This window comes from Pleurodeles waltl, chromosome 6 (assembly GCF_031143425.1).
Source record: "Pleurodeles waltl isolate 20211129_DDA chromosome 6, aPleWal1.hap1.20221129, whole genome shotgun sequence".
In the NCBI taxonomy this organism is placed as follows: Eukaryota; Metazoa; Chordata; class Amphibia; order Caudata; family Salamandridae; genus Pleurodeles; species Pleurodeles waltl.
In genome coordinates, this window is record NC_090445.1 from 448,358,619 (window position 1) to 448,371,851 (window position 13,233).

The following is a 13,233-nucleotide window of genomic DNA, read 5'->3' on the forward strand; positions in this document are numbered from 1 at the left end:
CTCAGCTGCACCATAGTGTTTCTTTTCAGAGCCCTGATGCACATAATAAGAAAATAGTTTCAAAAATATCAAGTTGCACGAGTATCATGGCAAAAATATTGTCCATACAAAAATACTGAGAAATAAAATATAAGGTAAGAATATCGTTTATGCAAAATATTTTTACAAATATTGCTGTGTATAATATCGTTTACTTTAATAGTTGTGTTAAACATGGTTTTAAATAGTTTATTTTACATTAGGTATTGTAATAGTTTTAGGTGTCAGCATCAATATACTTTTTCTTGGCATAGTTTGTAATTTGTAATGCAAATAATGATTTTTAAATGTAATTCGCAATGTTTCATTAAGTGACTAGATGTTAGGTTTGTGGGGGGGGGTACGATGGGAAGTTATTTCAATTACATATATATCTTTTTTAATATATTTTTTATGTTGACTAAATATTTCAATGGCATTTAAGTATGTCAAGTATTTAATTGGTTACTTGTTATGTAAATTATGTGTTGTATTCTAGGAAAAAGTTAAATAATTGATAAGTGCATTGACTAGCTAATTTAGCAAAATGCATTTTATATTATTTGTTTTCATTAATGTTTTATTTAATTACTATTGTCTTTTTATTTATAATTTATTTTACTTTTTTCGAGTCAGTGTTTTTGGGTTGTAAGGAGAGAAGTGTATATATTTTAATGTATTTCTTTTTTAATTGTTAAAATATTTGTGTTTTTTAATTACATTAAATTTTATTTACAGAGCATATTTAATATTTATTTACATTCTTTAATGATTAGGAATTGAAATCGTAACCTTTCCAAAGTTCACTTTTCCTTATTTTGCTTCCATTAGAGTAGGAATAGTAAATCTAACCCTTCCAATATCCAACACTTTTCCTGATTTTGCTTATGTTGGAGTTAGAATAGTCAACCTGACCTCTTTGAAAACTTTAGTTATTTTTTTGTTATATTTTTTAATGTTTATATAATTTATTTAAAATGTTTGTGTTTAATTTTTGTTTAGTTTAATTATACATAGAATGATGTGAATTTTTCGGTATATTATATATGTCAAACTGTTTCACAACATGTGTGACTGGAAGTTACGGTAGTTTAAATACCAAGTATGCACACTCAATATTTTTGTAGATGGCATTTTTGACATGATATTCTGGTATAAAACAAAGAGAAGAGGGACCGGGAGTATTCAGGTCCAGTGTACAACCTCCCAACAGTCGTAATAAAAAAATTAGTACACTGTTCCGAGCAAAGCAATACCACCAGGAGACCTGTGATCTCAGGAGCTAGAACCCTCAAGCATCACATTGGATGGCTTAGATTATTCACCTCAGAAAGATTTTGAGCATTATCCTCATTTTTCTTTCGATTTTCTATTTTTAATCTTGGTCTTCATCCATGTTATCTTAGTCTGATTAAATGATGGTGTTGAATGGATGAATAACCAAATTTTAATCTTTTCTAGCACTTTCTTGATGGTGACTTTGAGCATCACGTTATTTTGGCTGAGAGCCCCCCCTCACTGGGGTGCCCACTAGGCATTGCAGTGCCAGCCTGGTGAGGAGCAATTCCCAATGATGATGCTAGCCATCCAATGTGATGCTTGAGGGTTCTAGCTCCTGAGATCACAGGTCTCCTGGTGGTATTGCTGTGCTCGGAACAGTGTACTCATTTTTTTATTATGATATTCTGGTATGTCATTTTATTGTTCTCAGTATTCTGACATAGAACCGAACCCGAAATATACTCAAAGAAAAAAGATACTGTACTGCGGACACTGTAGGAGGACGGGTCCAAGCAGCAGTCTAATGTGGTGAAGGCTACAGTTATTGTAACCCTCTGAATAGCCAAGTTCAGTATGGCTCAGAAAACCATTCCTAAACAGCAGATCAAATCTTAGGGTAGGCCAATGAGGAGATGAGGCCCGATTGTGTGTCTCAAAATCATCAGCGTACGTGCAGTTGTACAATCTGCTTTACACACATTTTGGTGACCAGGGCAATTGAAAAAGGCTTGCATTTGTTTTGTCTTTAAGTGTACTAGATTGCTGTGCAAATTGTATAGAGAAGGTATCAATTTTCTGTGGACAATAGGCACAAAAACGTGAGGAGAGAAACTGGAGAGCAACATATGGTCAAGAGTCAAACCGGTTCAGGCAGTGGATGGCAAAGAGCGGGAATTTACAGAGCGCTAATTCCCTCCGACTTGTTCCAAGAGTACCTTGTATACACAGCATAGGCTCCATCGCTCTCCCACGCGCAGAAAGAAGACACCCCAGCTTCAGTAAATGGAATCCCAGAATAGGATCGCACTGGCCTCCGTCCACCTCTAAAACAAAGATGTGTTGTATGAGGATTCTACAAATCCAAAAGGAACTAGGTTTCAGGCATTCAGGCCTGAGTGGGGGTTGCTCATGTCACCCGAAAGTGAACGCTAGACCTTAAATAAAACGTGCACATGAATTTCCCAAGGGACCCCAATCCCGCCCGCAGTTAATCTATTGCAGGAGCCCACACAACTCTGACAAAGCACCTTATTCATGTCCTGTAGTGATTTTACATTTCAGCTGCAGGGGGAAAGCACACCGCTCTGCCAGTGTACCACAGTCTTGACCCGATATTCCTTTGTTTGGTCAATTCCGTGTTCAGCTAATGCAGCGCGGCTTTGACCAACTACTGCTAATCCAATGATAGCATATACACACTTAGCTCTGCCAATACACCTGACCTGCTCTGCACCCTGCCCTTCTACTGCAGAGGCCCACAAATCTCTACCAATAAACCTAGCAGCCACCATAATTTCTATGCTTAAACCAACTGTGCAATTGCACCTCTTTCATGCCCTGCAGCAGCCTCTACCACTCAATTATTGGGACAGAAAGACACACAGCTGTAAAGATGCTCTCCACTCCGACACAAAACAGCCCTTGCTGTGATAATGCACCCTAACTTATCCTGAAATCCCTTCACCCCCTACCATTCCAATATTAAGACCAACACATGAATCTGCCAATTGCCATCAATCTTGACTAACAGTAGACAGTGAACTCAGCCTTAGGGCCCACAACCTGCACTCTTAATTGCAGTGCACACCACCCTTGCAAAACCAACGTGCACGAGTCTTTAGAGATCATATGACTGATTAATGAAATTAAGTATTTAATGTGGAATGATTGAAAGAACTTATGATATTTAAAATAGTCTCTCATGTGTTGCAATGAGAGAGTTCTACTGCAGGTAGAATGATACAAACACCCAATAGTATGAAAAACACTCCTATGAGCGGAGCCGAAGGCCGCTCTCTATGGTTAAAAACTTTTAAAAAAGGTCTTGCAGGCAATGCACTGTGAAGCCAGGACTCAGTGCGCTCTGCATCCAACATGGCAAACTTTGAAAGTTTTAGAACTGTGGGCACACAGATGTAATTGGCATACAGGCCTGGTCAAAGTTTTCCCAGACTACAGCAGGAAGACTGAACTACAGACAAGGCTCTCTGCTACAAGCACAAGAAAACCATATCATAATTAGGCTAAATGAGGAATTACCCCAACACACACTTTCGTTCAGTGGGTACGGGACATGATTTAAGAACGAAACGTGTGATGAGTCAACAGAAACTAGAAATCAGCCTTACTGGGGTCTGCCTGCCATAATTTCTTTAACCTACATCCACTTGTGTTTTTTGCGGAGCAAATCCTTAAAATTTGTCACTAGTATTTCAGACCTCCATAGCCTTTATTGATCTTACGAGGGGAAAGTAAAAATAAATCAAGTATGCAGTAAAATTTATTCTCTCCCTATCTGAAAAGCCATAGAAAAAAAAAAAGTACATTAAATGAAATGCTTAACTTCGGTTCCCAAATTCATCTATCAAAAGACTAAGCAGAGGTGGCTACAAGAATAGACTTAATAGTTGGAATTGCACATTACATTTAGGAACAAAATATATAACTCTCTTTAAAATAGCGAATGATAGAAAGATATTTTTTGGGTAAATACCCTCTCACTAAAAATATAGAACAGGTACAATGTTTCAAATGTAGGGAACTCATATGTCCAGCGACGATGAAGAAGCGCCTCAGTTTTCTTAGGAGAAAATTCCACACAGCAAGAGTTGCCACCAACCTCCACTGTAAGCACTACCTGATTTTACAATAGTAGATAGTAAACTAAGACTATTTCTCGAACATCACTCAAGGAGCTGCCATGTTTATAAATTCAACCATCCCTGATTAAGTGTATCCCACTGTTCAACTCAAGAGGCAATGCAAGGGTGCGATGCATTGGTAATTAACAGGAGGGGTATAAACTAAGTTTCACATGTAGACAGACTATATTTTTATCCTGTCCAGAAACGCACACAGAACCTTTTGGTTGAGAATCTTTAACATGGTTTTTCCCCTTCATTAAATGGAAGGGATAAACAGCTCTGTCTTTCTCCCTCCCCGGTATAAAATGTTGTACAGAGGAAAATAGGCATCTGTATGAAGAATGGGTATAACCAGGTAAAATGAATTTTCAAATGAAAGTATTTCAGTACTTCAAACGTGAAATTACAAATGTAATAGTAGGACTATAGCAAATAATTCATCATACACTCAAATCAGCCCAATTTTGCAGTAATTGAAGGCTTAAAAATCTCTTAAACTTTGTGGCTCGAGGTCTAGGTTATTTGATCCCTATATTTATCTTCTCGGAATTCTATGTAACAGAACCTTGCTTTTGATCCCAGGGTGGAAGGATGAAGCATCCAACCCCCACAAATGTAGTCATATAGTAGCAATACATAGATATTATATAGAAGAAATGTAACAGTCTTGTATCTCAATGTTATGGTATGCTATAGTGTAAAGTGCAGGGTCACTATGGTGTCTCCTGGAATTAAACAGACAACATCTAGGCAGACCTATAAAATAGCTAATCGAAGCCGAATGGCAAAATCATTGGAGCAATGCACGAGGTCTTTAGGTAGTTTGTTACAAACAGTAGGAGAGCAGACAGAAAAGGGGCAACCTAGGTTGCAGGCTTTGCGGTACCATGGAACTTACAGAAAGTAAACGGTCAGATTAATAAAGTGTTTTAGATGGATGATATTTTTTCATCAGCTGAGAAATAAAATAATGAGTGGTATCGAACAATGCTTTGTGAGTTATGTCAAGGACGTTAAAAATGATGGGCCCGATTAAGACCTTGGCGGATGGGATACTTCGCCCCAAATGTGACAGATATCCTGCCCGCCGGTTTACAAGTTCCACAGGATATTATGGACAGCGGACGGGATATCCGTCACGTTTGGGACGAATTATCCCATCCGCCAAGGTCGTAATCAAGCCCGAAGTGTTGCTGGGAAGGGAATCAGAAGAGAAACCAGAAAGGTCCTGCAAACAAAAACATTTAATTCAACCCAAGATACTTGAATCTGTAAGTGAGCACATGTCCAAAATATTTTCTTCATGAGGCATACATGGTGCACTGAACACCAATCAAGTTTGATAGTCTGTTACCTTAATTCAGCCTGTTAACTTATCCTTACTTTGCAACAGAAGTACACAAGTCAGAAGGCAGACTCAGCGAATAAACTAATGAACAACACTGTACAAGCAAAAACACCCACGCAAACAGAAGAAATGATCAAGGAGTGGCCAGTTTAAGTGCCTTTGATTATGGTAGTAGTAAAGACGAAGGATCCAACTTTATTTAATGCTTAGTGAATTCCACAGCTCTTGAAAGTGAATGTGGAAGTAGACGCTCTACAATTCATACAACCTAAATCCGCAAAACCGAAAACACAACGAGAGCCAATAGGACACTCAAAGTTGCAGAAGACAAAGAAGTTAAGTGAGTATTAGAAGCATCAGGGCCCAATGATAGCTCATCTACGATAGTCTCAAGAGACATTTTGTTGATATGGCTCTGAAAATATTAAGGGGCTGACTGAGGCAAGAAATGCTCAAAGTGGCCTGCTAAAAGTTGCAGTGTTGAAGCGGAAATGTCAGTGTGGGACTTTGAAAAGGCTGAAGAGTTGCGGACTAAGGTCACCGAGAAAATTGAGGGCAGGGTGGGCATGGCTTGCGATGAAATGTACGCTAATGTTACTACATTATTACTCTACTTGTGGGGCTGAAGGGAGAAAAGCAATGGATCGTAATGATGAACACGGAGACAGTGTGCCAGTATGGTAGATTTCATCAAACAGACCAACTCTTCAACTATTAGGCACAAGAACTAGGACCATTGCTGCTCCAGTGGAATAAAGAGGAATGTAGGGGTGTTTACAGCACCTAGTCTCTCACATACATCTCATGTAAATCTCCTACATGATGAGCGGCCTATACCCAATCTTCCCGTTTCTTGGCTTCCCGTCACAAGTTTCAGCTACTTCCCCATCACGACTGTGTCAATTGTTTATATATCAGAGCACCTCTGTTAAAGAATTACAGAGCATTATAAATGGAGCCAGTATCCCAGCATGAGTCACAGCATGCCAATGTGGACTCCCATCACACCAAGCATTATATGCTTGCCCTGGACACCTCTGAAAAGACATCACCTTTAACGCAATGTGCATCTGGTGAGTATTCCATGAGAATGAATCATTCTTCCTTCAGCAGAAGGTCTGCAGCTACAGAAACAAGACTACTGTACTTCAGGTTGGCCCTCATTGTGATCATCTCTTCCTTAAAAACACACAGGTAAAGGTTCACTCTTCATTAGGAAGGGCAAACTGCACAAAGAAAAACTGATAATCACCTTATATTGTGAGTAGCACCAAAAGCCAACTTGTCACATCCACATAATCCAGATTAGATAACCAACAACATAAACTAATAGCAGGTATGCACAAACGGGTCTGTTTTCAGACACTCAACAACACTTCTTGCTTATGTGCAGCGACTTTGATTGCACCTTGTGTAACCCAGGACTTTGACCTTCATGTACCTCCCCATACAACACTATACGCAACATTCTTCGACCCAGACACTCTGAAAAGGACACCCAGGGAACCACTTTCATACCGCAGCACTTTGTGGCCTAGTCGGGCATAAAAATGTGGCATAGTAAAAGTACTTGGATTTTCTGTAACCCAGCAGATCAAAGGGCAGGTCTAAACACAGCCCCATACATAAACAAACTCGGGAGACCCAACACAGGGCCAGTCACAATCAGAATCTAGAAAAAAACAGAAAGATGGCATAATAGATTGTGCCTACACTCCAAAGCCTGGTATAATAGGAGTGCTGACACGTTCAAGAGAGAACATTTCTTCAGATTGCCAGAAAGTATGGGGAGCGAGAGAGTCCAAAAATTATTTAAAAAAAAAAGAAAAAAAAAAAAAAAGAAGAACAGTTGGATAGTCAATGCCTTTTCACAAAAGAAAGAGTACATAACACCATTGAAATTATACAAGGACCAGTTCACAACATAAACAGGCAGGAGGGCTTAAAAACTCACCAAGGCTAGGTTTAAATGAGTATCTACTTGCACAAGGGTATCCAAGGATATCCATTTTATGACTGAATTCATTTTCGATGCAGAACCGCTTAAGGTAGGGCAGTGCCCGAGGCAAACAAACACCTCTGCTCCCCTACCAACAGGCAGTGTATTTCTCCTCTCAGCGGCACTGCATCCCTCCACATCCTCATGAGATCAGCGAACACGGATCTGTCAGCGACCACAAGATTAGCAGTTGCCATTTTTTAAAGGGACCCCGCCCACCTGTCCATCTATGAATAAAGAGCAACGTGTCTTATTGCAACACGTAGATCGGAAGGGCGGGGAGGCTTCTTGGGTGTAGATGGAATTGTGACCGAGGACAGGCCCGACACAGGCTTTTCAACATAAGAAATGTTGAAATCATTAAAGTCAATCAATCACAGTCGAGTAATCGATATTCCTAATAAAACAGGATATTTGTTAATGTTGCAAAATAAATTCTTACTCACTGCTCCATTTGCTGCAACGTCAAAAATGGACCTCCAAATCCCAGATATGTCCTCTTCTGGCCGCAGTGCACAATTAGTAGAGAACGTTTTCTCTAAAGTGGAACAAAAATAGAGAGTTAAAAAGGTAAATACCGAAGATATAGCTTTACGGATTGAAGGAGATATTGATGTGAGGGACTCGAGTTGACACCATTCTCCATAAACAGGGAAACCAACCACGAACATCGCACTAAAGACAGAGGATCTCTGGAAACAGGGCACCTTTTCCTATGCTGTATTCGTTGGTGGACAAAGATCTGGGTGCAGGGTCTGAGACGTGCCACACCCAAAGAGTATTTCCTAAGTCAACAGTTCAGGAGTTGACTACCAGCCCTTTTGGCTTCTTCAATATTCCTTTTGTTTTGTCATGTTTTTTGAAAAACCTGATTATTGGGAACCTGCTGGGCCCTTTTAACTCTAAAAAAATAAAAACACTGGCTAGAAGCAAACAGATTTTTTGGAAGCACACATTGCCCTAGCCATCCCCAACTCTGAAGGTAACAACTTTGTGTGGGTGTGCTCCTTGGGAATGGGCAGAATGTGTCACTCGCACTGGAGTTAGTAATTCGCCGAAATGAGCTAACCCATTGCGCATGCTGGATGTTGCAGTGGGCGAAAGGAAAACTTGAATGGCAGAATGGCAGGTCAATGGATAAAGAGGACTGGCTAAAAGTCCTTAGAAGTCTATTTCACATATAAAATTGTAGTCACATCAAAAGGTCTTGGCTAACGCTAGACCTAAAAAGTTGTGTCCCACTGCTTCTCTGGAAGCAATCAACATGTAGAGGCACACAAAAGTCCCCAATTGGTCCATCATGGTGCTCCTACAAACCACCAGAATAAGCACTTGAAAGATGGTAAATTAATTGCGTAACCACGTGGCTGGCTTGCTCAGCAGATGTCAGAGCTGCAGAAACAGGTTTTAAACTAGGCCAAGTAGCTAAAGAGCAAATTAAGCTACCTGCAGCAGAGATGGGCATTACTAAAAGGCTTTAAAGTTCGCTTTCCACAATCAAGGATACAGCCTTTCATCCATCTACGTTGACAAAAAAGGGTACCTTAAATAAAGCATCAGATAAATGACCTTGTGGTCCAGATTCTCTAGTCAGCCAACATTTAACGTAAAGATAAGGACAACAATAATGATGTCGGGATTCACAGGTAAGTAGTTGCACATCCCCTGTGTCAGCCACAAACCTTTAATCTCAGCAGGGAAGGAAGTAATTTTAAATATAAATAAGCTCACTTTGCATCTAGTGCCGTTACTGCCAGTTTGGCCTGGTTTTAATATCAAATAATATTTGCAAAGCAGTTAAGATCCAGCCTCAACCCCATACTTGACTTTTCCAGTATCATCTCCCCTCAGCTGAAGGATCAGCTTCATTAGCAGCAGAGTACAGGGCCATCTGACCCAAAACCCCACCTTTGGCCAACTGGCGGGCTCATGATCTGATGTGCCCTTATCAAGACTTGAGACCACCCTATAGAATACATAAATATTTAAACTGAGAGTAGCATGTGTTTTATCTCACTTCCTTTGTATTTCACTGGCACGTGCAGCATAAAAAAAAAGTACAGCTAACACATCCACTGTGCATGGAGCTTGTTCATATAGAATCCATGTTTATGCCATACATGAAGGTGTATTTGGAGAGGATCTCGCCCTACATCAGGGCCATTCCACAGAAAAATGCACAAACCAAACACATGACAGCCAGCGGAATAATGCACCATCACATCTATCAGTACTCCTTAAAAAAAATACTGCACACGGTCCGAATCCGAACAGCTTAGGAAATAAAGTACTGATTCACACAAAACTGAGAGTCGCCAAAAAGAGAAAGCAGCCAACACAGGACCATCCAAGGAAATACATGCACTATTCTCTCATAAAATCTCTAATGTACAATGTACCAACTCACTAAACAGGAAACACTCAAAACCATAATGAACTTTCCATCCAACAAAAGCCCACGTAATGCAATATAATACAATGCTCACTCATCACCATAACTAATTTAACAAATACTGAATTGACTCACCAAATCTCGTACCACTCAAAGCAGTAATGCTCTAAATCACTCGACCTTGAGCAACCTATTTGAAAATGCACTGTTTTACCAAACATCAGGCTACCCAACACAATACCACACTACTTGTCCAACGCCAGCATAAAAACAAAGGATAATCCACCAACTCATCCAAGACCAGATCACCCAAAGGATTAATAATGTATATGTATTCAACACCAGCATTAACCTAACAGATAAAGCACCTTCTTAACCAAAACAGGAAGATTCTGAGCACGAATGCACCAGCTGACTTAACACTATGGCCACAAAATAATGCAAACTTGCCTAGCATAAGACTAAATACACTGACCACGCGAATAAACAATGCCCTACTCACCTAGCAACAGACTATTCAAAGCAATATTGTAATACTTAACACAAACACCAAACTTCTGGAAAATCCACGGGCTCACGAATCACCAGTAATAACACCCTCCTCACTCACATAGCACCAACTGCTGGATAATCCACAGACAAACAATGGACCATTCAAAGCAAAACTGCACTACAATACAACAATGAACCAGTCAAAACAATACTCACTCAACACCATCACTAAACTATTGAATGTATCACCCAATACCAGACCATCCACAGCAATAAGGCACTATTCACTCAACTTCATCATTAAACTAGTGGATAATACACTGACTCACCTAGTTCCAAACCATCAAAAGCAATAGCACGCCCCAAGCCAAACAATGGAAAGAATTAATGTACCATTCACTCGACATCAGCACCAACCTAATGCCCTGACTCATCCAACAATGGTCCATCCAAAGCCATTATGCACTGCCTATTTAACGTCAGCATCATTTAATAGTTAATGACTGACTGCACCAACACAGGAGGATCCTGTGCAAAATGCAGCAACTCACTCAATATCAGGACCAACCTAAGGAATAATGAATAGACTTGACATAATGCCTTGATTTGTATAACAGATGTACACTCAATGCAATAATGCACTTCCCACCCAACACGATACCATCCAAAGCAATAATGCCCTATTAACCCAACAGAAGACCATCCGAAGTAATAATGCGCTACTCAGTCAACACCAGCACCAAACCACTGGCTAATTCTTCAGGTCACAAAACAACAGGCCATCCAAAGTAATAATGCACTACCCACACCAGACAATCCAAAACAACAACAAATTACTCCCTCAACATTGGTGACAAGCTAATGGACTGTCACCTAACAACCATCCAAAGTAATAATGTACATCCCATTAGTGATCACACCATCTAAAGTAATAATGCCCTACTTGCAAAGTATAGGAGCAACCTAGAGAATTACGCACCGACTCACAAGTGCAGGAGGGCCCTATGGCAAAATGCACCAACATCAATATCATCCACAGGGGGGAAAAACACGCAGTCAACTTCACGTCTGGATCATGCGACATGACTATTCTAATAAGTAACACAAATTTCTCACCAAGCTTTGTGACCATCCTAGGGCATGCAGGCTAGCCCATCAAAAAGTCAAGAGGAAGTGAACGGTACCCTTATGAAACACTACATGTCTAGTGAGCACAACACACTTACTGTGCACCTGGGACACACCACTTAACCCACTCCCTGCAAATCTGTTAAACACACTGGCGGTCTGGAACAAACACACACAGTATGTCCGGTGCACATATCTAATTCTCTGTAGCTATGGGAACACACACGTAAAAGAGAAGTCATAACAGACACCCCAAAAACATTACAAGCCCGATGCACAAAGCATACACACAGTGGGATCGGGCCTCCCTGGGGTCCTCTGAGACAGGCTGCCTGTCCTACGTGTCTGAAAGACTGAAACTGGACCTAGAAGGGGGAGGGATGTGAAAGCTTAGAGCCCTGCCATGAAAGGGAGCACTATGCTCTGCAGCCTCCAGGGGGGGATTATTGTCATAATTTTACAATGAAACGACAGACTACAAAAGAACAGAAGAATTCAACCCCCCTTTAACGCACCCTCCCATCTCTGCCAACTTCTTGTTTTTGACCCCAAATCCTAACCGCAGACGGGGAAAACTGTACCGCGCCCCCCACCCAAGTTAACCTTTTTCCCAAATTTATCACATGAAGGATGACAGAGGTCACAATGACGGGCAACGCCACTAAGGAACTCCCCGCCCCCCGAAGACGCGCACAGCTTACACAGAGAGGGACGCACTTGGGAGATATGATAGTAACATCAACTGTCCCAAAATAAAAGCTTCGAGCAGGAGGAAGCCTTCACTGTCCCTGCTCACAAGGATTCGCACCGGTGGATTACAAGCATGGCAGAAAAGTTGCAGTAATAAATCTGGAGTGGAGGGGTTTGCAGAAGAAACACACCTGACACTGGAGACCGGCCTCTGAGTGACAGCAGATGCCCCAGAGTAGCAGTTGTGGAGGTGAGCGATGCAGAACACTAAAACCCAGCCTGCATGGGAAGAATGGGTCCTTACCTAGTAATGGAGCCTGGAAGAAATGAGAGCGGTGGGGGGTCCTTATTTGGCAGTAGAAGCCCCGCGTCTAAGTCACAACTCTTCCTAGAAGTTGACCGGATTTAATGGGGGAGAGGTGTTACCTGGCAGTGACACCCGGTCCTCGAAGATCCGGCTCCGGTTCAACCACCGGTTTCCACAGCTCCCTAGTCCAGTCGCACCAAAGCCTTTTAAATCTCCGAGTGAAACTTTGCGCTGGCGCATGCGTACTGGGCGTGTGGGAGGAGTGAGTGCCTGGAAGAGTCGGAGAGAGGAAGGCGGGGGGAGAGGCACAGGGGAGGGGGTAGCAAGATAGGTTCACCGGAAGACCCTAAAACTCCAGGAACTGGCGATCCAAGCCAGCCTCGACCATACTATAGATTAAGCGAATCTAGTTGAACGACCCTGAAACCAGCCTTGGTAGACCACGTCCCGAACCGTCTAGAGAGGACACAACATCTCACGAGCCCACCAAACTATACGGGGAGTCCCCGAAACAAGTGCGGCTCCAAAAGGAGCCTCAGGAATAATGCAACACTCGTCAGTGGGGGACGCCGGTACCAATACACCCTTCATAGACCACAAAACCAGACTAGGAGAGTCCCTCAGATTCAACCAGGGGTAACTTTAGGGATCAGCAAAGGGAAGACACCCTAACGCCCCCACCCCCGCCATATTCCCGAATAACTCCGTGGTAGT

General features: G+C 41.6%; 1 protein-coding gene across 2 annotated transcripts in view; it reads right to left on the minus strand.

Moving 5' to 3' along the window:
* Positions 1–12,744, minus strand: part of SLC45A3 (solute carrier family 45 member 3) — a 137,264-nt gene extending 124,520 nt beyond the window's left edge. The window contains exons 1-2 of one of the 2 annotated variants that reach the window (XM_069238560.1): positions 12,639–12,744; positions 7,957–8,048 (exon numbers count right to left, since the gene is read on the minus strand). The gene's annotated coding sequence lies outside the window, so the exon portion shown is untranslated. Of the gene's footprint in view, positions 1–7,956; positions 8,049–12,516 lie in introns of both variants that reach the window. The other variant, XM_069238558.1, reaches the window with a different exon arrangement.
* Between the last annotated feature and the right edge of the window lie 489 nt (positions 12,745–13,233).